A 14609-nucleotide genomic window follows, 5' to 3' on the forward strand; every position below is an offset into this window, starting at 1 on the left:
ACTTTCAAGAGAAAGGATAGTTTCATCCTCTTTCGTTTGGGGGGGGGGGGGGGTGTTGTGTAGGAAAGTGCCCCTTTTTGCATCGTTACCCCCCACTTTTTTCCTAGCGCTGATGTACTTTGAGTGTTCCCTGGGTTTCTGCCAACCAGGTACCCAGGGCATATGTTCTTTCCCTAAATTGTACTGCTTCAAAACCCAATTGGCAACTCTCTCGCCCCATGTAAGTCCTTTGTGTAAGGTACCACAGCTACCAAGGGCACTGTTAGCGGGGAAGCAGCACTTATTGTGCCACCCTTAGAGGCTCTGTACCTTTACACACACAAACCGCCATAGCAGAAAAAGGTACCCCTTTGGTCACAGCCCCGTACACCACGATCTGTGTGAGTCCGCCCTAAATTGTGCATGACTCTACTTGTGGAGTAGGACCTATGGAGAATTCTTAACTGTGTTAGCCTAAATCTCGCTCTTATTGCTACCTCCCTTGGGCTCTGCCTGGCCTCTGCCCAATCATCATCTTCTAGTAGGCCAATATCAGCCTCCCAGGCCTCTCGTAGGGTCTTCAGCCGGGTGGGCGAATTGTTGATAATCTTCTTGAATGTGAAGGATAATGCCATTTCTGGGATTGGGTCTAGTATGAATCGATCCTCCAGGGAGCTGTACTCGTGAATTTGTTCCCCCTCTTTAATGTGCCTAAGGAGTGCATGCCCCAACTGCATATACCTGTATCTTTCTGTGTCGGCTAACTGATACTCCTTCTGCAGGTCTTCGAATGAGATTATCGCCGGACCCCTCCATACGTCACCTAGATGGGCTATATCTAGCAGCTTCCATTTATTGAAGCCCAGTAGTTTGCCCTCCTCCTCCAGCATATCACTGTCCCATAGCGGAGTTAGTTCTATTAGCCTATTATCCCACCGAGAAACTTGTTGGCCCTCTTCCACGCATCCAGCACAGTCTTTGTGTGCCGGGGCATATGCTTCCCCGCCAACTTCCGGTACAGTGCACCTGGGTATCCTCTTGGGCCCAATCACCCAGGGGTCTACCCGGAATGCTGGGTCATTCCTATTAGCAAAAATCCAGTCCTTAATCGTTATCAGTTGCAATGCCGAGTAAAATTTGTTGAGGTCCAGTACAGCAAGACCACCCTCATATACACCTCCCTGAAGTTTGGCCAGTGCTATTCTTGCATCTCCCCCATCCCACAGTAGATTCCGCAGTTCACTATCCACTTCTCTGAAGAACCCATCAGATACCTTACATGGGGTGTTTTGGAGGACATATAGCATACGCGGTAGTGTCATCATTTTGAATAAAACTGCTCTCCCCATCAGGGATCTCGGCAATGTCCTCCAATGAGCGACATCTCGTTTAGTCGGAGAGCCAGGTCTTGAGGGTCTTCCTGAATGTGTTATAGTGTGTCCCGCTGTATCCTTTTTCTTTTTTACAGCCCTCAAGGTGAGCCTGGATATGTCCTCCTTATTACTGGCTTAAATGCCTCCCATAGAGTGCATGCCGAATCCACTGATCCCTCATTTCCCTGAAAATAGAGTTGTGCTCTTGCCCTAGTTTGGTCGGCTAGATCCTTATTCTTGAAGACCCAGGGGGTTATTCTAGGCGGCAGTATATTGGTTCTTATCGGGCCCCGCATGGCCACATCCACCGGTGAGTGGTCCGAGATTCCCCGTGGTCCAATCCGGGTGTTACAAAACCACCCTTCACTTCTCCTATGTGTTAAGACATGGTCTTGGCGAGAATAACTGCCATGCGCTGCTGAGTAAAAGGTGTATTGCTGGGCTCGGGGATTATGCAGCCGCCATAAATCTGTCAGGCCCATGGCTTCTACAAATGCTCGGATTATGTAGCCGCCATAAATCTGTCAGGCCCATGGCGTCTACAAATGTTTGAAGTGGCTCCGTCCCCTGCCCCCTGTTAGCCTTAGTTTCTCTATCTCTCTCTGGATCCATGGTGGAATTCATGTCTCCCCCCTGATATCAAAATCCCTGGTGGGAGGTTCACCAGCAGGGCCCCCAGTGCCGACAGTGCCTCAGAGTGTATGGCCGGTGGTATATAGCATAAAACAATATTCATAGTCTGTTCCTCCCATGCCCCTGTGAGTGCCAAATATTGTCCCAGGGCTTCATGCCAAGTCTTCCCCACTACCAGGGGAAGGGCTGTCCTAAGCACTATCCGCAATCCTCTCGATCCTGTTATGTAACCTGAATGTGCTGCAAGTTTGAGCTGTATCTATCCAGTGCTTTATACTTGTTACCCTTCAGGTGTGTTTCTTGAAGCAGTGCCAGGTCAGGGGAGTGTCTATGCAGGTATTGTAAGACTATTGTGCGTTTAATGCGGTTACCCTGACCGTTAACGTTCCAAGACATGACTTTAAGGCTGGTGGTGCTCCGGTGTTCCCCTTGGCACTGTACCCTTATACGGTGATCTTTTATTTGAGGTACAATAGCATCTTTAATAACCATTTGTGCTTTGGCCCCATCGCTTCATAACCAGAGTACTGTACTAATTCCGCAATCTGACATTTCAATAACAAATAAGAAACATTTCTAAAATAAAAAGAACACTTCATACCCCTACAATATCTTACCTCCTCCCTGCTACCGGGTTCAACAACCACTCACCTCCCCAACTCGCAGACTGCCTGTCGCCCTTAGATTTGATATCTAAGCGGGGTTCGAAGGTGCCGAACAGATTAGAGCTCTGTTCTCGATCTCCCGCGCACCCCAAACTTCCCCAGTTTCAGTTTTAGTCCTGCCAACAACATGTCTGGCCCGTGGCCGGTTCCCAGTGGGTGTAGACCCATTCCCACTGTCATATCTCCCCCTCCCACATATAACAGGATAGCCGATCTCATGCATACAGTTACCAGTATAGCACAGTCGCATTGCCTTCTTAGTCCAGACTCTCTTTTCCAACATGTCCTATTCCGAGGTATGGATTCCTTCTTTCACTGATCTCCTTGGTTGTCTTTCTGTGGTCTCAGTCTTCTCTCTCGGTGGGGATTGTGGCCTACTGTGTGCCACCCTTCCAGCCACTCCCAGGTTTCTTCTGGTGTGTTAAAGTACCATGTTTTCCCCTCAGCAACCACTCTCAATTTTGCTGGAAACGGCATTGAATATTTGATCTCTTTGCTACGCAGTTCTCTCTTGACGCCCTCAAAAGTTCGTCGCTGCCTTTGGACTTGCAATGTAAGGTCCAGGAAGAAGCGGATCATTCCTTTTTCATGGCGTAGGTCTCCATGTATGTGTGCTGTCTGCGAAATGGCATCCCTATCGCGGAAGTTAAGGATCCATGCAATGATTGTTCTGGAAGGGGCACCTGACTTTGGCTTGGGTACCCTGTGAGCGCCCTCTTTGGTAAAGTAGTTGGAGAGTCATTTCGGCTTGAAGTGATTGATGATTAAGTCCCCCAGTAACAATTCGACACTCGGACCCTCCATGCCCTCCGGGACCCACCACTATAATATTGTTCCTGCGTGCCCGCCCTTCTTGATCTTCTAGTTTAGCAGCCATTGCCTCTTACTGCTGTATGAGGGACTGAACTTGTTCTTCAAGACTTTTCGTGCTGGTTTGTAAGTGCGCCACCTCTGTCTCAGTAGCGGGGACTTTGTCGGCCATTTTATGGAGATCGGCTCACAGAAGGTTCATATCTACAATCACTGCGTCTATTTTAGGTTCTATCATGTCTTTCAAATCCGCAATTGCCGCCATTATTGCGCTCCGGAGATTTTCGCAGTCTCCTCTGGCTGCTGTCATTTGTTTCAGGACCGCGTATTAATCCATTTTATTGGTCTGCATCCCGGGTTGCCCCTTGGACCTCATCCGGGACTCTGTGTTGTATTCGATATCTCTGCCGCTGTTCCTGTTAGATTTGGGCCCCCAGGGCGCTTTGCCTAGCGGTTTCAACCAGTCCCTTCCCAGTAGGGCTATACGGTTTCAGTTTTGCTGCCCAATATCGTGTCCTCCAGTGAACATGCGTTGCGTCAGGGACCGCAGCCTCCGCCAGTCAACCGGGGGTTTCTTAGCCAGCTTCCCTTAGATGTATCTCCTCACTTTGGAACCATTGTCAAGGCCATATACCCCCCTCAGCATTCTCTAGGCCCTGGGTGTAGCGTTCACCTGCCCACGCATCAGTGAGTGCAGTATATTAATGCACCAATTCTTCTCCCCTTTCTGCTGCGCGCACGCTTATACTTTGCCGCCCTCGGCCACCTCCCTTGTTCATTACGCTTTATTTCCCGTGGTGTCAGCACTGCCGGTATCACCAATCATTTCTGGAGCTGATGCGCCGCAGATGGATCCCTGGAGTTTACCGCGGCTGCCGGCCTCCGTTCCCTGGGCCTACCATTGTTGGTCTAGCCGCCCATTCCGTTTGATCTTGTTCAGTGATGGCCAGGCACAGGGCGGGTGGGGGGAGGGGTCTCTCGTCAGCGGTTCAGCCGCTGTGTGCTCTCACCACACGGTGAGAATGTGTCATGGCCACCTCAAATCGTGCTGCATGTGCGTTATTGATTAGGGCTCTGACACTGCCCTTCTGTTCTATCCCTCGCTTTAGCTGCAGCACCCTCGGCCACTTTTGCCGTCTTCCGCGGCTCACCTCGTTCACAGCCGAGTTGGTCCTTCCTCGGGGTGTCAACGCAACCGATGTTGCCGTCTCACTCTGGATCCGGTGCAACTACAGTCTGATCCCCCCCGGGTGCACCGCGGCTGCAGGCCACTGCTTCCCGGGCTTCCCACAGCTGGTCTATCTGCCTGCTCAGCTCACTTGGGGCTCGTGACGTCGAGGCATGCAGCGCGGGAGGGTTCACCGACGACAGCGGGCCAACTCCTGTGTGCCCCCACTGCGCGTTGGGAGTGTGCTGCGGCATTCACCTATCGCGCCTCCCGCTCCACACTATGCTGGTTGCACTGGCCTACGTCGCGCAGGACCTGCTTCAGTCCGTGTTCAATACCTGCTTTTTGGCAGTAGCCCGCGGACAGTGCACTGTCCGTTACTGGCCCGTGGTGTTCCGCAACTCGTCACCGGTTCATGGGTGTCGGCAGGATCGAATAGGTGTACGGATGTTGGGGTGTCTCGGACTCAAGACCCGGAGTTCCACTAAAGAGACGCCATTTTGATTGGCTCCCTGGCCACCCCGTGTGATATCATTTCTTGCCTGCGTGTTTACAATAAATGCTTAACACTACCCTCTGATAAAGCGTTGCTGCTCGCCCACACTACCACAAATGGAGAGTAAGGCATTATCTACTTTTACTTCTGCCTACCTTTGGGGTTCCACTGGACTCTGTGCACACTATACCATACTCTGGTATAGTATATACAGCGCTAGCTTCCTACTAATGCCCACTGTCCATTTTCCTTAGTGGTACCCATTTGCTTAATCATGCCTTTTGTTTGACAGGAATGGGTAGCCTATTCCTGGGTACTGTTACTAAACAGTGCCTCACCTGTTGGAGTTGGTGCTATTGAAGATGTATTCTACCAGTAAATTGTTTTGTTATATGATCCAAGAGTGGTGGGCGTAAAGATACTTGTTCTGGCTCTTATTTGATTAGTGCCTTAATCTTGATTTCTTTATTTTTACAGAAATACTTTATTAAATTCTGTTTTAGTTACGAACTGTTTCAAAATATCTGTCACAAGTTTGTGGATGTCATTTGTACCATCAAGTTTACCATGTCTTTGATTAAAACTCTCTGAGAATTGCCCCCCACTGCTACTTTGATTTGTATTGACCAGTAATGATAAATTGTCTGCAGGGGCTAGCTTTCGGTCTGTTCTTCGCGTCCCTTCTCTTTTTTGGCAGAAAAGGACTCCCTAGCAGTTGTACTTAAGACCCTTGGACTTCCTCAGAATTGTTTCTTACATGCAGATGGCCAGAAGATACCTCTCTGGGCGATTGAACCCCGACCCACCCCCTGTTGGTCCCCTGGTACTCAAGATGCGGTATTCTGTGAGTTAGGCCCCCTATTATTGAAAACAATTACCTCTAGTTCCAGGGGTGGCTTCTGAGCTTGTTGTTGCACTACATAGATTAGTTCCTCTACATTTTCTAATTATATTCTAATGTGGTCAAATAATTAGCAGTAGACGATTTTGGCACAGAGAAATCACAACCTTTTTCTTTATGATTCCAAAAATAGCAGCTAAACTTTATCTAATTTGCAAAACTTGGGCTTACTGTGTAACCAAATAATTTGGTCCAGACCGTCTTGCCACAAAGTCAAGGCCAAGAGGGACGGCCCAGCCGATGACGGACGAGAGATATTGCTAATCCCCCTCACAGCAACGTCAATGGGACCTCCAGGCACGATGGTTACTGGGGATAGAAGTCCCCCAACAGGCCGGTTTCTATGTTTGTATATTCATAAATGTCACTCCTAACAAGGCAGATGTTAAACCTTTATTAGGCCAGGGAAAGAACATATCTGAAAGGAATTGGGGTGCAGGGGAAAAGGGTCCTCTGCAGAAAACAATAATTTCTCAGTGGAGAAAAAAAGAAAGATTAAAGTAGTGCTTCTTCGCTTGCTCAGTTGATTTTTGTATGTGCTGATATACCCATATATGTTTGCTCGTGCAAAAATGTAATGCATAAAAGTTTACTAGGATTACACCTGGCAAATGTTACTGTCATAGGTGTCCAGGTGTACCTCTCAAAACTTGTTTGAGTTCATGAAAGTCATACATTTGCACCCTTGTTAGGTCATAGAATTTTAGGTGCCTCCTCACTGCCCCGCTCTACTGCACAAGGAGATCACTGGACTATTTCCCATCCTCGTTGATTACTAAAATAACAGGAGAGTGGTGGTGGTGGTGGTGATTGGGCTTGGTAAGCACTTGAGGTTCAGCTGCAACCCACTGCCACCTCTTGATTTGCATCCTGGTGTCGAGGGCTTTACCATGTACTTCCACTTTAAACTCACATTGTCACTGTCCTTATATATGATCATCACCTGTCACTCATGCCTCTGTTGGACCAGATTCACCCTTCCACCATCCCTCCCCCAGTGCTTAAGCATAGTCAATCTGACCGCATCTGGTGTGGAGCATGCAGCAGTCTATGGTAGATGGAGAAACATTTAAAACGTCACAGGTGTGAGTTTGTTTAGAATGTATTCTCGTAGTTGACAAATTAGTGCTATTGTTTGTATGACATTCCTTCCTTAGCCGACAATAGAGAAGCATTATGTTCGAGGCATGTGGGCTGCTGACTTCATATCTGTGCAAAGATCGCCGCCTTGTGTTGGGTCCGGATAATTGCACTTTGTTGTCCTGGAAGAATCTTTGAAGTATCACGAGATAGGTGACTCCTCCCCTGGACTAGAGTGCGCATGGACATCTTCTCCGTCCTCAGATTGTTTTCTTCCGCCATTGGGTTCGGATGTTACTCCTAATACTCCAACTTCGGAATAGAAACAAAACTTTTCTAAATGCCAAAAGGCCTGCGGCTTCGACGGTATTGTTCTTGCTCGGTACCTCTTGACTCGATCAAGCTTTCCATCTCAACTCGGTCGTCGACGCGGGCTGTTGGGCCTTTTTCGACAACACGTGAGCCTGCCGTCGATGGAAAGGAGCGCGTTCAAAAGGTGCCCACAATGCCACTCCAAGTTCCCGCATACTGACAAACACTCAGTATGCAACAAGTGCCTTTCCCCAGACCATAAGGAAGAAACCTGCACAGGCTGCGCCCAATTTCGGTCAAAGAAAACCATACGGATTCGACGGGCCGCTAGGCAAGAGATGCAGCGACAGGCACCGGAACCGGACAACATCTTCGATGATGACCAATAACTTCCAGGAGCACCAGACTCTGACCTAGAGATCGTCACCGTCGAGGACTACTCAGACTCCGATGACGAGATCCCACGGGGCAAATCGTGAGTACGCTGCCCCCGACTCCAATTAGCCCGTTGCCTAAGGCTCCGGTCGAGGCATTGCCAAGAGGCCTTAGCCAAGACCCGAAAAAACATTCGACAGCCGCCCAATCCGGCTCAGCTCTGAAACCGAAAGCGAAACATTCAGAGACCCCAGGGCCAAGTAATGTAATCCCTAAGAAGGTTCCAGAGCCAAAAAAGGTCGTCAACCCGAAGGGCGTTGACCCAAAGAAGGCCGTACAGCCCAAAAGCGTTGACCCAAAGAAAACCGTCGACCCAAAGAAGGCCGTTCAGCCAAAAGCCGTCGAGCCAAAGACAACCGTCGACCCGAAGAAGGTGGTCGGAACGAACAAGAACACCCAGCCAAAGGACGCCGAACCAAAGAAGGTCGTTGACCCGAACAAGCCAGCTGTACCGAAAGTCGCCGACCCACCAAAGGTCGCCGACCGAAAGGGTGCCGACCCGGAGCCTGTTACCCGGCCGGAGAAGGCTATTGACCAAAGGACAAGTGCTCCAAAAACACCAGTCGATCCCAAAAAGACCATCGACTAGGCAAAGGACAGTCAACCAAAGAAGCATGTAGAGCACAAGAAATGTGTCGAACCGAAAGACCCGGTCGACCCGAAATCACTCTTCGAGCCAAAGAAAGGGCCCGAGCCAAAAAAAGCACAAAGACACCAAAAGACATCGAATCAGAAGGTGTTATCAGCCCAAAAAAGTCAACACCACAACCAAGGACTGTAGCGGAAGAACGCTTCCATCCAGATCCATCAGACGACCATGCAAAAATATATATTAATCCTGACACTGGTAAAGTCACAATCCTGCACAGGAAGTAGAGGCCACTGGCTCTCATTCCCCTATTCCACTAAAGAAGACGGACTTTGGGACTTCTCCCTCTAGACCCTTCATTCCTTTCTCTCCCATTATGCCTACTACACCTTTTTCTCCTTACTCTCCTTCTCACTATGGGGACAATGAGGGGAACACAGGGGAGAATCCACAGCCTGAATATGATTATCCACCAGATCCTGACCCCAGAATGAACCATGGGAGGAGCCAACTGACCCTTGTAACACCCATCCCACCCCTGATGTATCCTCTTATCCAACTAAGCCGTCACCTACTGATGACACCATTGTTTTCAACCAACTAATAGACAGGGCAGCGCAGTACCACAATGTAGACATGCATAATGACCCTGTAGAGGAAGACTTCTTGTTTGACACCTTCCCTACTTCAGAAAAAAGTGTCAGAACACTGCCTATGTTAAAGGGAGTGTTAAAACACACACCTGACATATTTAAAGATACAGCCAGGGCAAGGGTAATCAATCCCAGGATTGAGAAAAAGTATAGAGCAGCCCCTACAGACCCCACCTACATCAAAGGGCAGTTACCATTAGACTCACTGGTAGTGGCTAATGCACGCAAAAGGGCCAACTCACAGACAACGGGCGAAGCACCTCCCCCCGATAAAGAATCAAAGATACTAGAGGCCTCAGGTAAAAGGGTAGCAGCACAAGCCTCCAATTCATGGAGGATTCCGAATACACAAGCTCTGCTAGCCGTTACGACAGGGCACACTATGACCAGCTTGAAAGCTTAATGCAACACCTACCTGAGCTTTTTAAAGCCCAAGCTAATGACCTCATACAGGAGGGAAAATTCATTACAAACACCTCCATCAAATGTGCGCTTGACGCAGCCGACACCGCAGCCAGGTCTATTAACACTAGCGTTTTACTACGCCGACATGCATGGCTGCGTATTTCAGGCTTTAAGAACGAAGTGCAGTCCACCATTCTTAACCAGCCAGTCAATCAGGACTTTCTTTTTGGCCCTGCTGTCGACACCATTTTAGATAAAATGAAAAAGGACACAGAAACCGCAAAGTCAATGGGCGCATTGCAGTTTCAGCAACATAGAAGTTCCTTTCGACGCTCCTCATACAGGGCAGCTACACAAGGCAATATCTCGCAAACGTCATCTTCATACAAAGGCAACACACAAAGTTTCTTCACCAAAACCTCCAACAGAGGAGGTTATAGGGGAAACAATAATAAGGGAAGAGGATGTGGAGGCAATAACACCAGAGCCTCCACTGCCACAAAACAGTGACTTCATCACGCTACCTCCAGACCACCTAACACCGGTCGGAGGCAGACTCCAACAATTCCTACCTGTCTGGAACACAATTACCACGGACAGGTGGGTGCGACAAATTATCCAGTATGGCTACTGCCTGGAACTCACTTCTACCCCACCAAACATACCACCCAGACACCGTCCCATGTCCAAAGAACACATCACCCTGCTACAACAAGAGGTGAAATGCATGCTGGAAAAGGGGGCCATAGAGCCAGTCCCTTTCCAACATCAAGGGACAGGAGTATACTCCCTATACTTCCTTATTCCCAAGAAGGACGGTTCCCTCAGACCAATATTGGACCTCAGACCCCTAAATCAATACATACTGTCGGAGCACTTCCATATGATCACACTACAGCAAGTGCTCCCGTTGCTCCAACAAGGAGACTTCCTAGCAACATTGGACCTCAAGGACGCGTATTTTCACATACCCATCCACCTAGCTGACAGAAAATATCTCAGGTTCACAATAGAGGGTCAACACTACCAATTCAAGGTTCTCCCCTTCGGGGTAACCACAGCTCCAAGAGTGTTTACAAAATGCTTAGCGACAGTAGCTGCACATCTCAGAAGGCAACACATCCATGTGTTTCCGTATCTAGACGATTGGCTAATAAAAGCGAAATCGTACCAACAGTGTGCTAGAGACACGTCTCAAACACTTCAGCTGCTACACAGCCTAGGGTTTTCAATAAACTACCCAAAATCACATCTGCAACCGTCCCACACACAACAATATCTGGGAGCCACTATACATACCTCAGTGGCAAAGGCATACCCAAACTCAGCGAGGATAGCCAGCATGTAGATGCTCATTCGCAAATTTCTGCCACAACACTCTCTGCCAGCTCGAGTCTTCATGCAGCTCATAGGCATGATGGCCTGCATATTCATTGTCCCCCATGCCAGACTTCAAATGCGTCCATTGCAAGAATGCCTAGCACGGCATTGGAACCAAGCTCAACAACAACAACTAAACGACCTAGTGTTGGTAGACAGTCACGCTCACAACTCTCTGCAGTGGTGTAACCCACAAAATCTTTCCAAGGGGTGACTGTTCCAAGAGCCAGTTCCACAACTAGTGCTAACAGCGGACGCATCACTGACAGGCTGGGGAGCCCATCTCCTTCAATACACAGTACAGGGGCTCTGGACAACCAAACAAAAGAAACTGCATATCAACCAACTAGAGTTGCTAGCGATATTCCTAGCCCTGAAAGCATTCCAAAAATACTTGTACAGCAAGACTGTGTTGATCCGGACGGACAACATGACCGCAGTGTACTATATCCAGAAACAAGGTGGAACACACTCTCCACAGCTGTCCCACTTGGCACAGAGCATATGGAAGTGGGCAATTCCAAAACAAATCTTTCTCCTAGCAGAACACCTTCCAGGGGAATACAATCAGATAGCAGACCTGCACAGCAGGCACAGCCAACAACTACACGAATGGGAGATTCACCCCCAAGTTCTCCAGCCATTCTTCAAACAGTGGGGTCACCCAGACATAGACCTGTTTGCCACAAAAGAAAACTCGAAATGCCGGTACTTTGCCGCCAGGTTCCCACATCCGTTGTCACAGGGCAATGCGATATGGATGAACTGGTCAGGCAGATTTGCATACGCTTTTCCCAAAGCACCGCTGATTCCGCTGGTGGCACGCAAAATGCGGCAACAGTCACTCACACTAATCCTAGTTGCTCCCACATGGGCGAGACAGCCGTGGTACACAACGTTCCTGGAGCTTTCAGAAGTTCCTCATCAAAGGCTGTGCCTCGCACCCCATCTTTTAACTCAGAACCATGGAGAAATCAGTAACCCAGATCCCAATCAGATGAACCTAGCGATCTGGCTCCTGATGTCTTAGAATTTGGATACCTTAACTTGCCACCAGACTGCATGAACATCATTAAGGAGGCAAGACGACCAACTACAAGAGCGTGCTATGCAGCTAAATGGAAGAGATTTGTTATTTACTGCAACAATAACCAAATCAACCCATTAGATGCTTCCATTCAAAACATGATATGTTACCTGCTACATCTTCAAAGATGCAACCTAGCATACTCTTCGATAAGACTACACCTCTCTGCTATAGCAGCATACCTTCAAAACAGGCAACACCTTTCACTGTTTAGAGTACCAGCAATCAAAGCTTTTATGGAGGGTCTTAAAAGGGTGATCCCTCCAAGACACCCTCCTTCCCCAGTCTGGAATCTAAATATAGTACTCACCAGACGTATGGGACCTCCTTTCGAACCTCTACACTCATGCGAACTGCAATTCTTAACGTGGAAGGTGGCATTCTTGATTGCCTTTACCTCACTCAGGCGAGTTAGCGAGTTACAAGCACTAACAATTCAAGAACCTTTCATGCAAGTACATGCTAACAGGGTGGTTCTTCAAACAAACCCTAAGTTTATGCCGAAGGTCGTATCCAATTTCCATATTTATCAATCAATAGAACTGCCAGTGTTCTTTCAAAATCCACAGTCAGTAGCTGAAAGAGCCCTACACACACTAGATATAAAAAGAGCTCTGCTTTATTATGTGGACAGAACAAAATCATTTGGAAAGACAAAGCAATTATTTGTTGCTTTTTCACCACAACATAAAGGAAATCCAATATCAAAGTCAGGAATAGCCAAATGCATTCAAATATGCTACCAAAAAGCAAAACACACTTTAACAGTCCCCCCAAGAGCACACTCTACAAGAAAGATGGGGGCATCCATGGCTTTCCTAGGGAATATTCCTCTTGAAGACATTTGTAAGGCAGCCACATGGACTACCATACACACTTTCCCAAAACACTACTGTGTAGACGTGCAAGCAAAACAGCAAGCTGCTATAGGCCAGGCTGTCCTCAAAACTCTTTTTCAAACTGCTGCAGCTGGCACAGGTAACCACTGCTAGAGGATATACTGCTATACAGTCTATGCACAGATATGAATTCAGCAGCCCACATGCCTCGAACCGAATATGCTACTTACCAGTATGCATCTGTTCTTGGCATGTAGGGCTGCTGACATTCATAACGCCCGCCCTCCTCCCCGGTGCCTGTCGCAGCTGCAGCATTTTCTTTTGCATGGCCATCTCTTACTTTCCTATCTCCATCTCTGCCACAATGGCGAAAAACAATCTGAGGATGGAGAAGATGCCCATGCGCACTCTAGTCCAGGGGAGGAGTCACCTATCTTGTGATACTTCGAAGACTCTACCAGGACAACAAAGTGCTATCATCCGGACCCAACACTAGGTGGCGATCTATGCACAGATATGAATGTCAGCAGCCCTACATGCCAAGAACAGATGCATACTGGTAAGTAGCATATTCCTTTTTAGCTTTTGCCTGGTGTAGCACTGCGCAGCAGTGCTTGCGCAGGCGAAATCTTATGTTTTTACCAGTATGGGGCTTTGTCCCGCCTTCTCTTCCATTGGCTAGCTCCATAAATGGAGGCTAGCCATTGGAAGAGAGATCTGTCCGTTATTGTCGGAGCAGATTCGTGGGCGTTCCGGCGATTTTTACTCATCCCGCCCCTTTTTTTGCCGTCACGAAGAGGTGGGTCCATTTTTTTTTCTTTTCAGGTTGTTTGCGGCCGCCATTTTTTATGTGAAAGCAGAGCGTTCGGTTCCTTGAATTTTGCTGCTGATCACCTACTTTGCTCTTCTCTGCTCCAGGACGGGGGCTTGTAACCCCGGGGTCGCCTCCTGCTAAATTGCTCGCACTGGCAGTTGCAGTAGCTGGTTTCACTGTGTCCTCAGGGCCCGATAACGGTCCACGTCCTCTCACCCCCTTGCTTCCTGTCTTCGGCAGCATCCTTACGGCTCCCTTCTTCCTGCTGAGAGGCACAAACCACACAGCCGCGGAACAGCAGAGAGCTCGAGATAGCACCCAGCAGGGAAGCGGAGTCCTCCACACCATGCTCTGCGTCCCCCAGAGTCTCCACAGCATCAAAATCGGCCGTTGGAACATTGCTGGCCGGAGCTGCTATCGCGGTGAGTCTGCACCCTCCCACCCCCCTCTCCTACCGGCACCCCACGGCCGTATTTGGGCTGGTGTCCGCCGGAGGGGAAGGGGGGTCATGCAGCTCCTCCCGTGGCTGTGCGGGCCTCTGGGCCGGAGTGGCGGGAGGTCGCCAACAGAGAGGAGTTGCCGCATCAGAGCATTGGCAGAGCACGGTGGTGACCGGGGACTTCTGTGGTGAGTGCAGCAGTGCGGAGCTCGCTTGCACCCGATCCTACTGATTTGCGGCGACGATCGCTCCACGGAGTGAAGGTGCGGCACGACCTAAAATTGTTGAATTGCGCAGCCGCCCGGCGACTGGAGATACTCGGGCTGTGCAGAAGTGCTTCATCGTGCCTTTCCTGGCCCGGGGCGGTGCCCGGCTCCCTCCCCCCACGATGGACGCACCATGACCGGCCCTATGTGCGATCACCCGCACTGCTCATAGCCCGCTGACGGGGACGGCCGCCATTTTGGAAATTGCCGTGAAGGGTGCCAAAAACTGCTGACTATATCACTTTCTGCTTGTTGAGATCCCTGCCTAACCAGCATCAGCTCCAA

General features: G+C 49.2%; 1 protein-coding gene across 18 annotated transcripts in view; it reads left to right on the forward strand.

Annotated features, from left to right (window-relative positions):
- LOC144782416 (renalase-like) overlaps positions 1-14609 on the forward strand; it is a 916893-nt gene that overhangs the window by 74330 nt on the left and 827954 nt on the right. The gene's annotated exons all lie outside the window — the stretch shown is intronic.

Source organism: Lissotriton helveticus, chromosome 9 (assembly GCF_964261635.1).
Source record: "Lissotriton helveticus chromosome 9, aLisHel1.1, whole genome shotgun sequence".
Taxonomy (NCBI): Eukaryota; Metazoa; Chordata; class Amphibia; order Caudata; family Salamandridae; genus Lissotriton; species Lissotriton helveticus.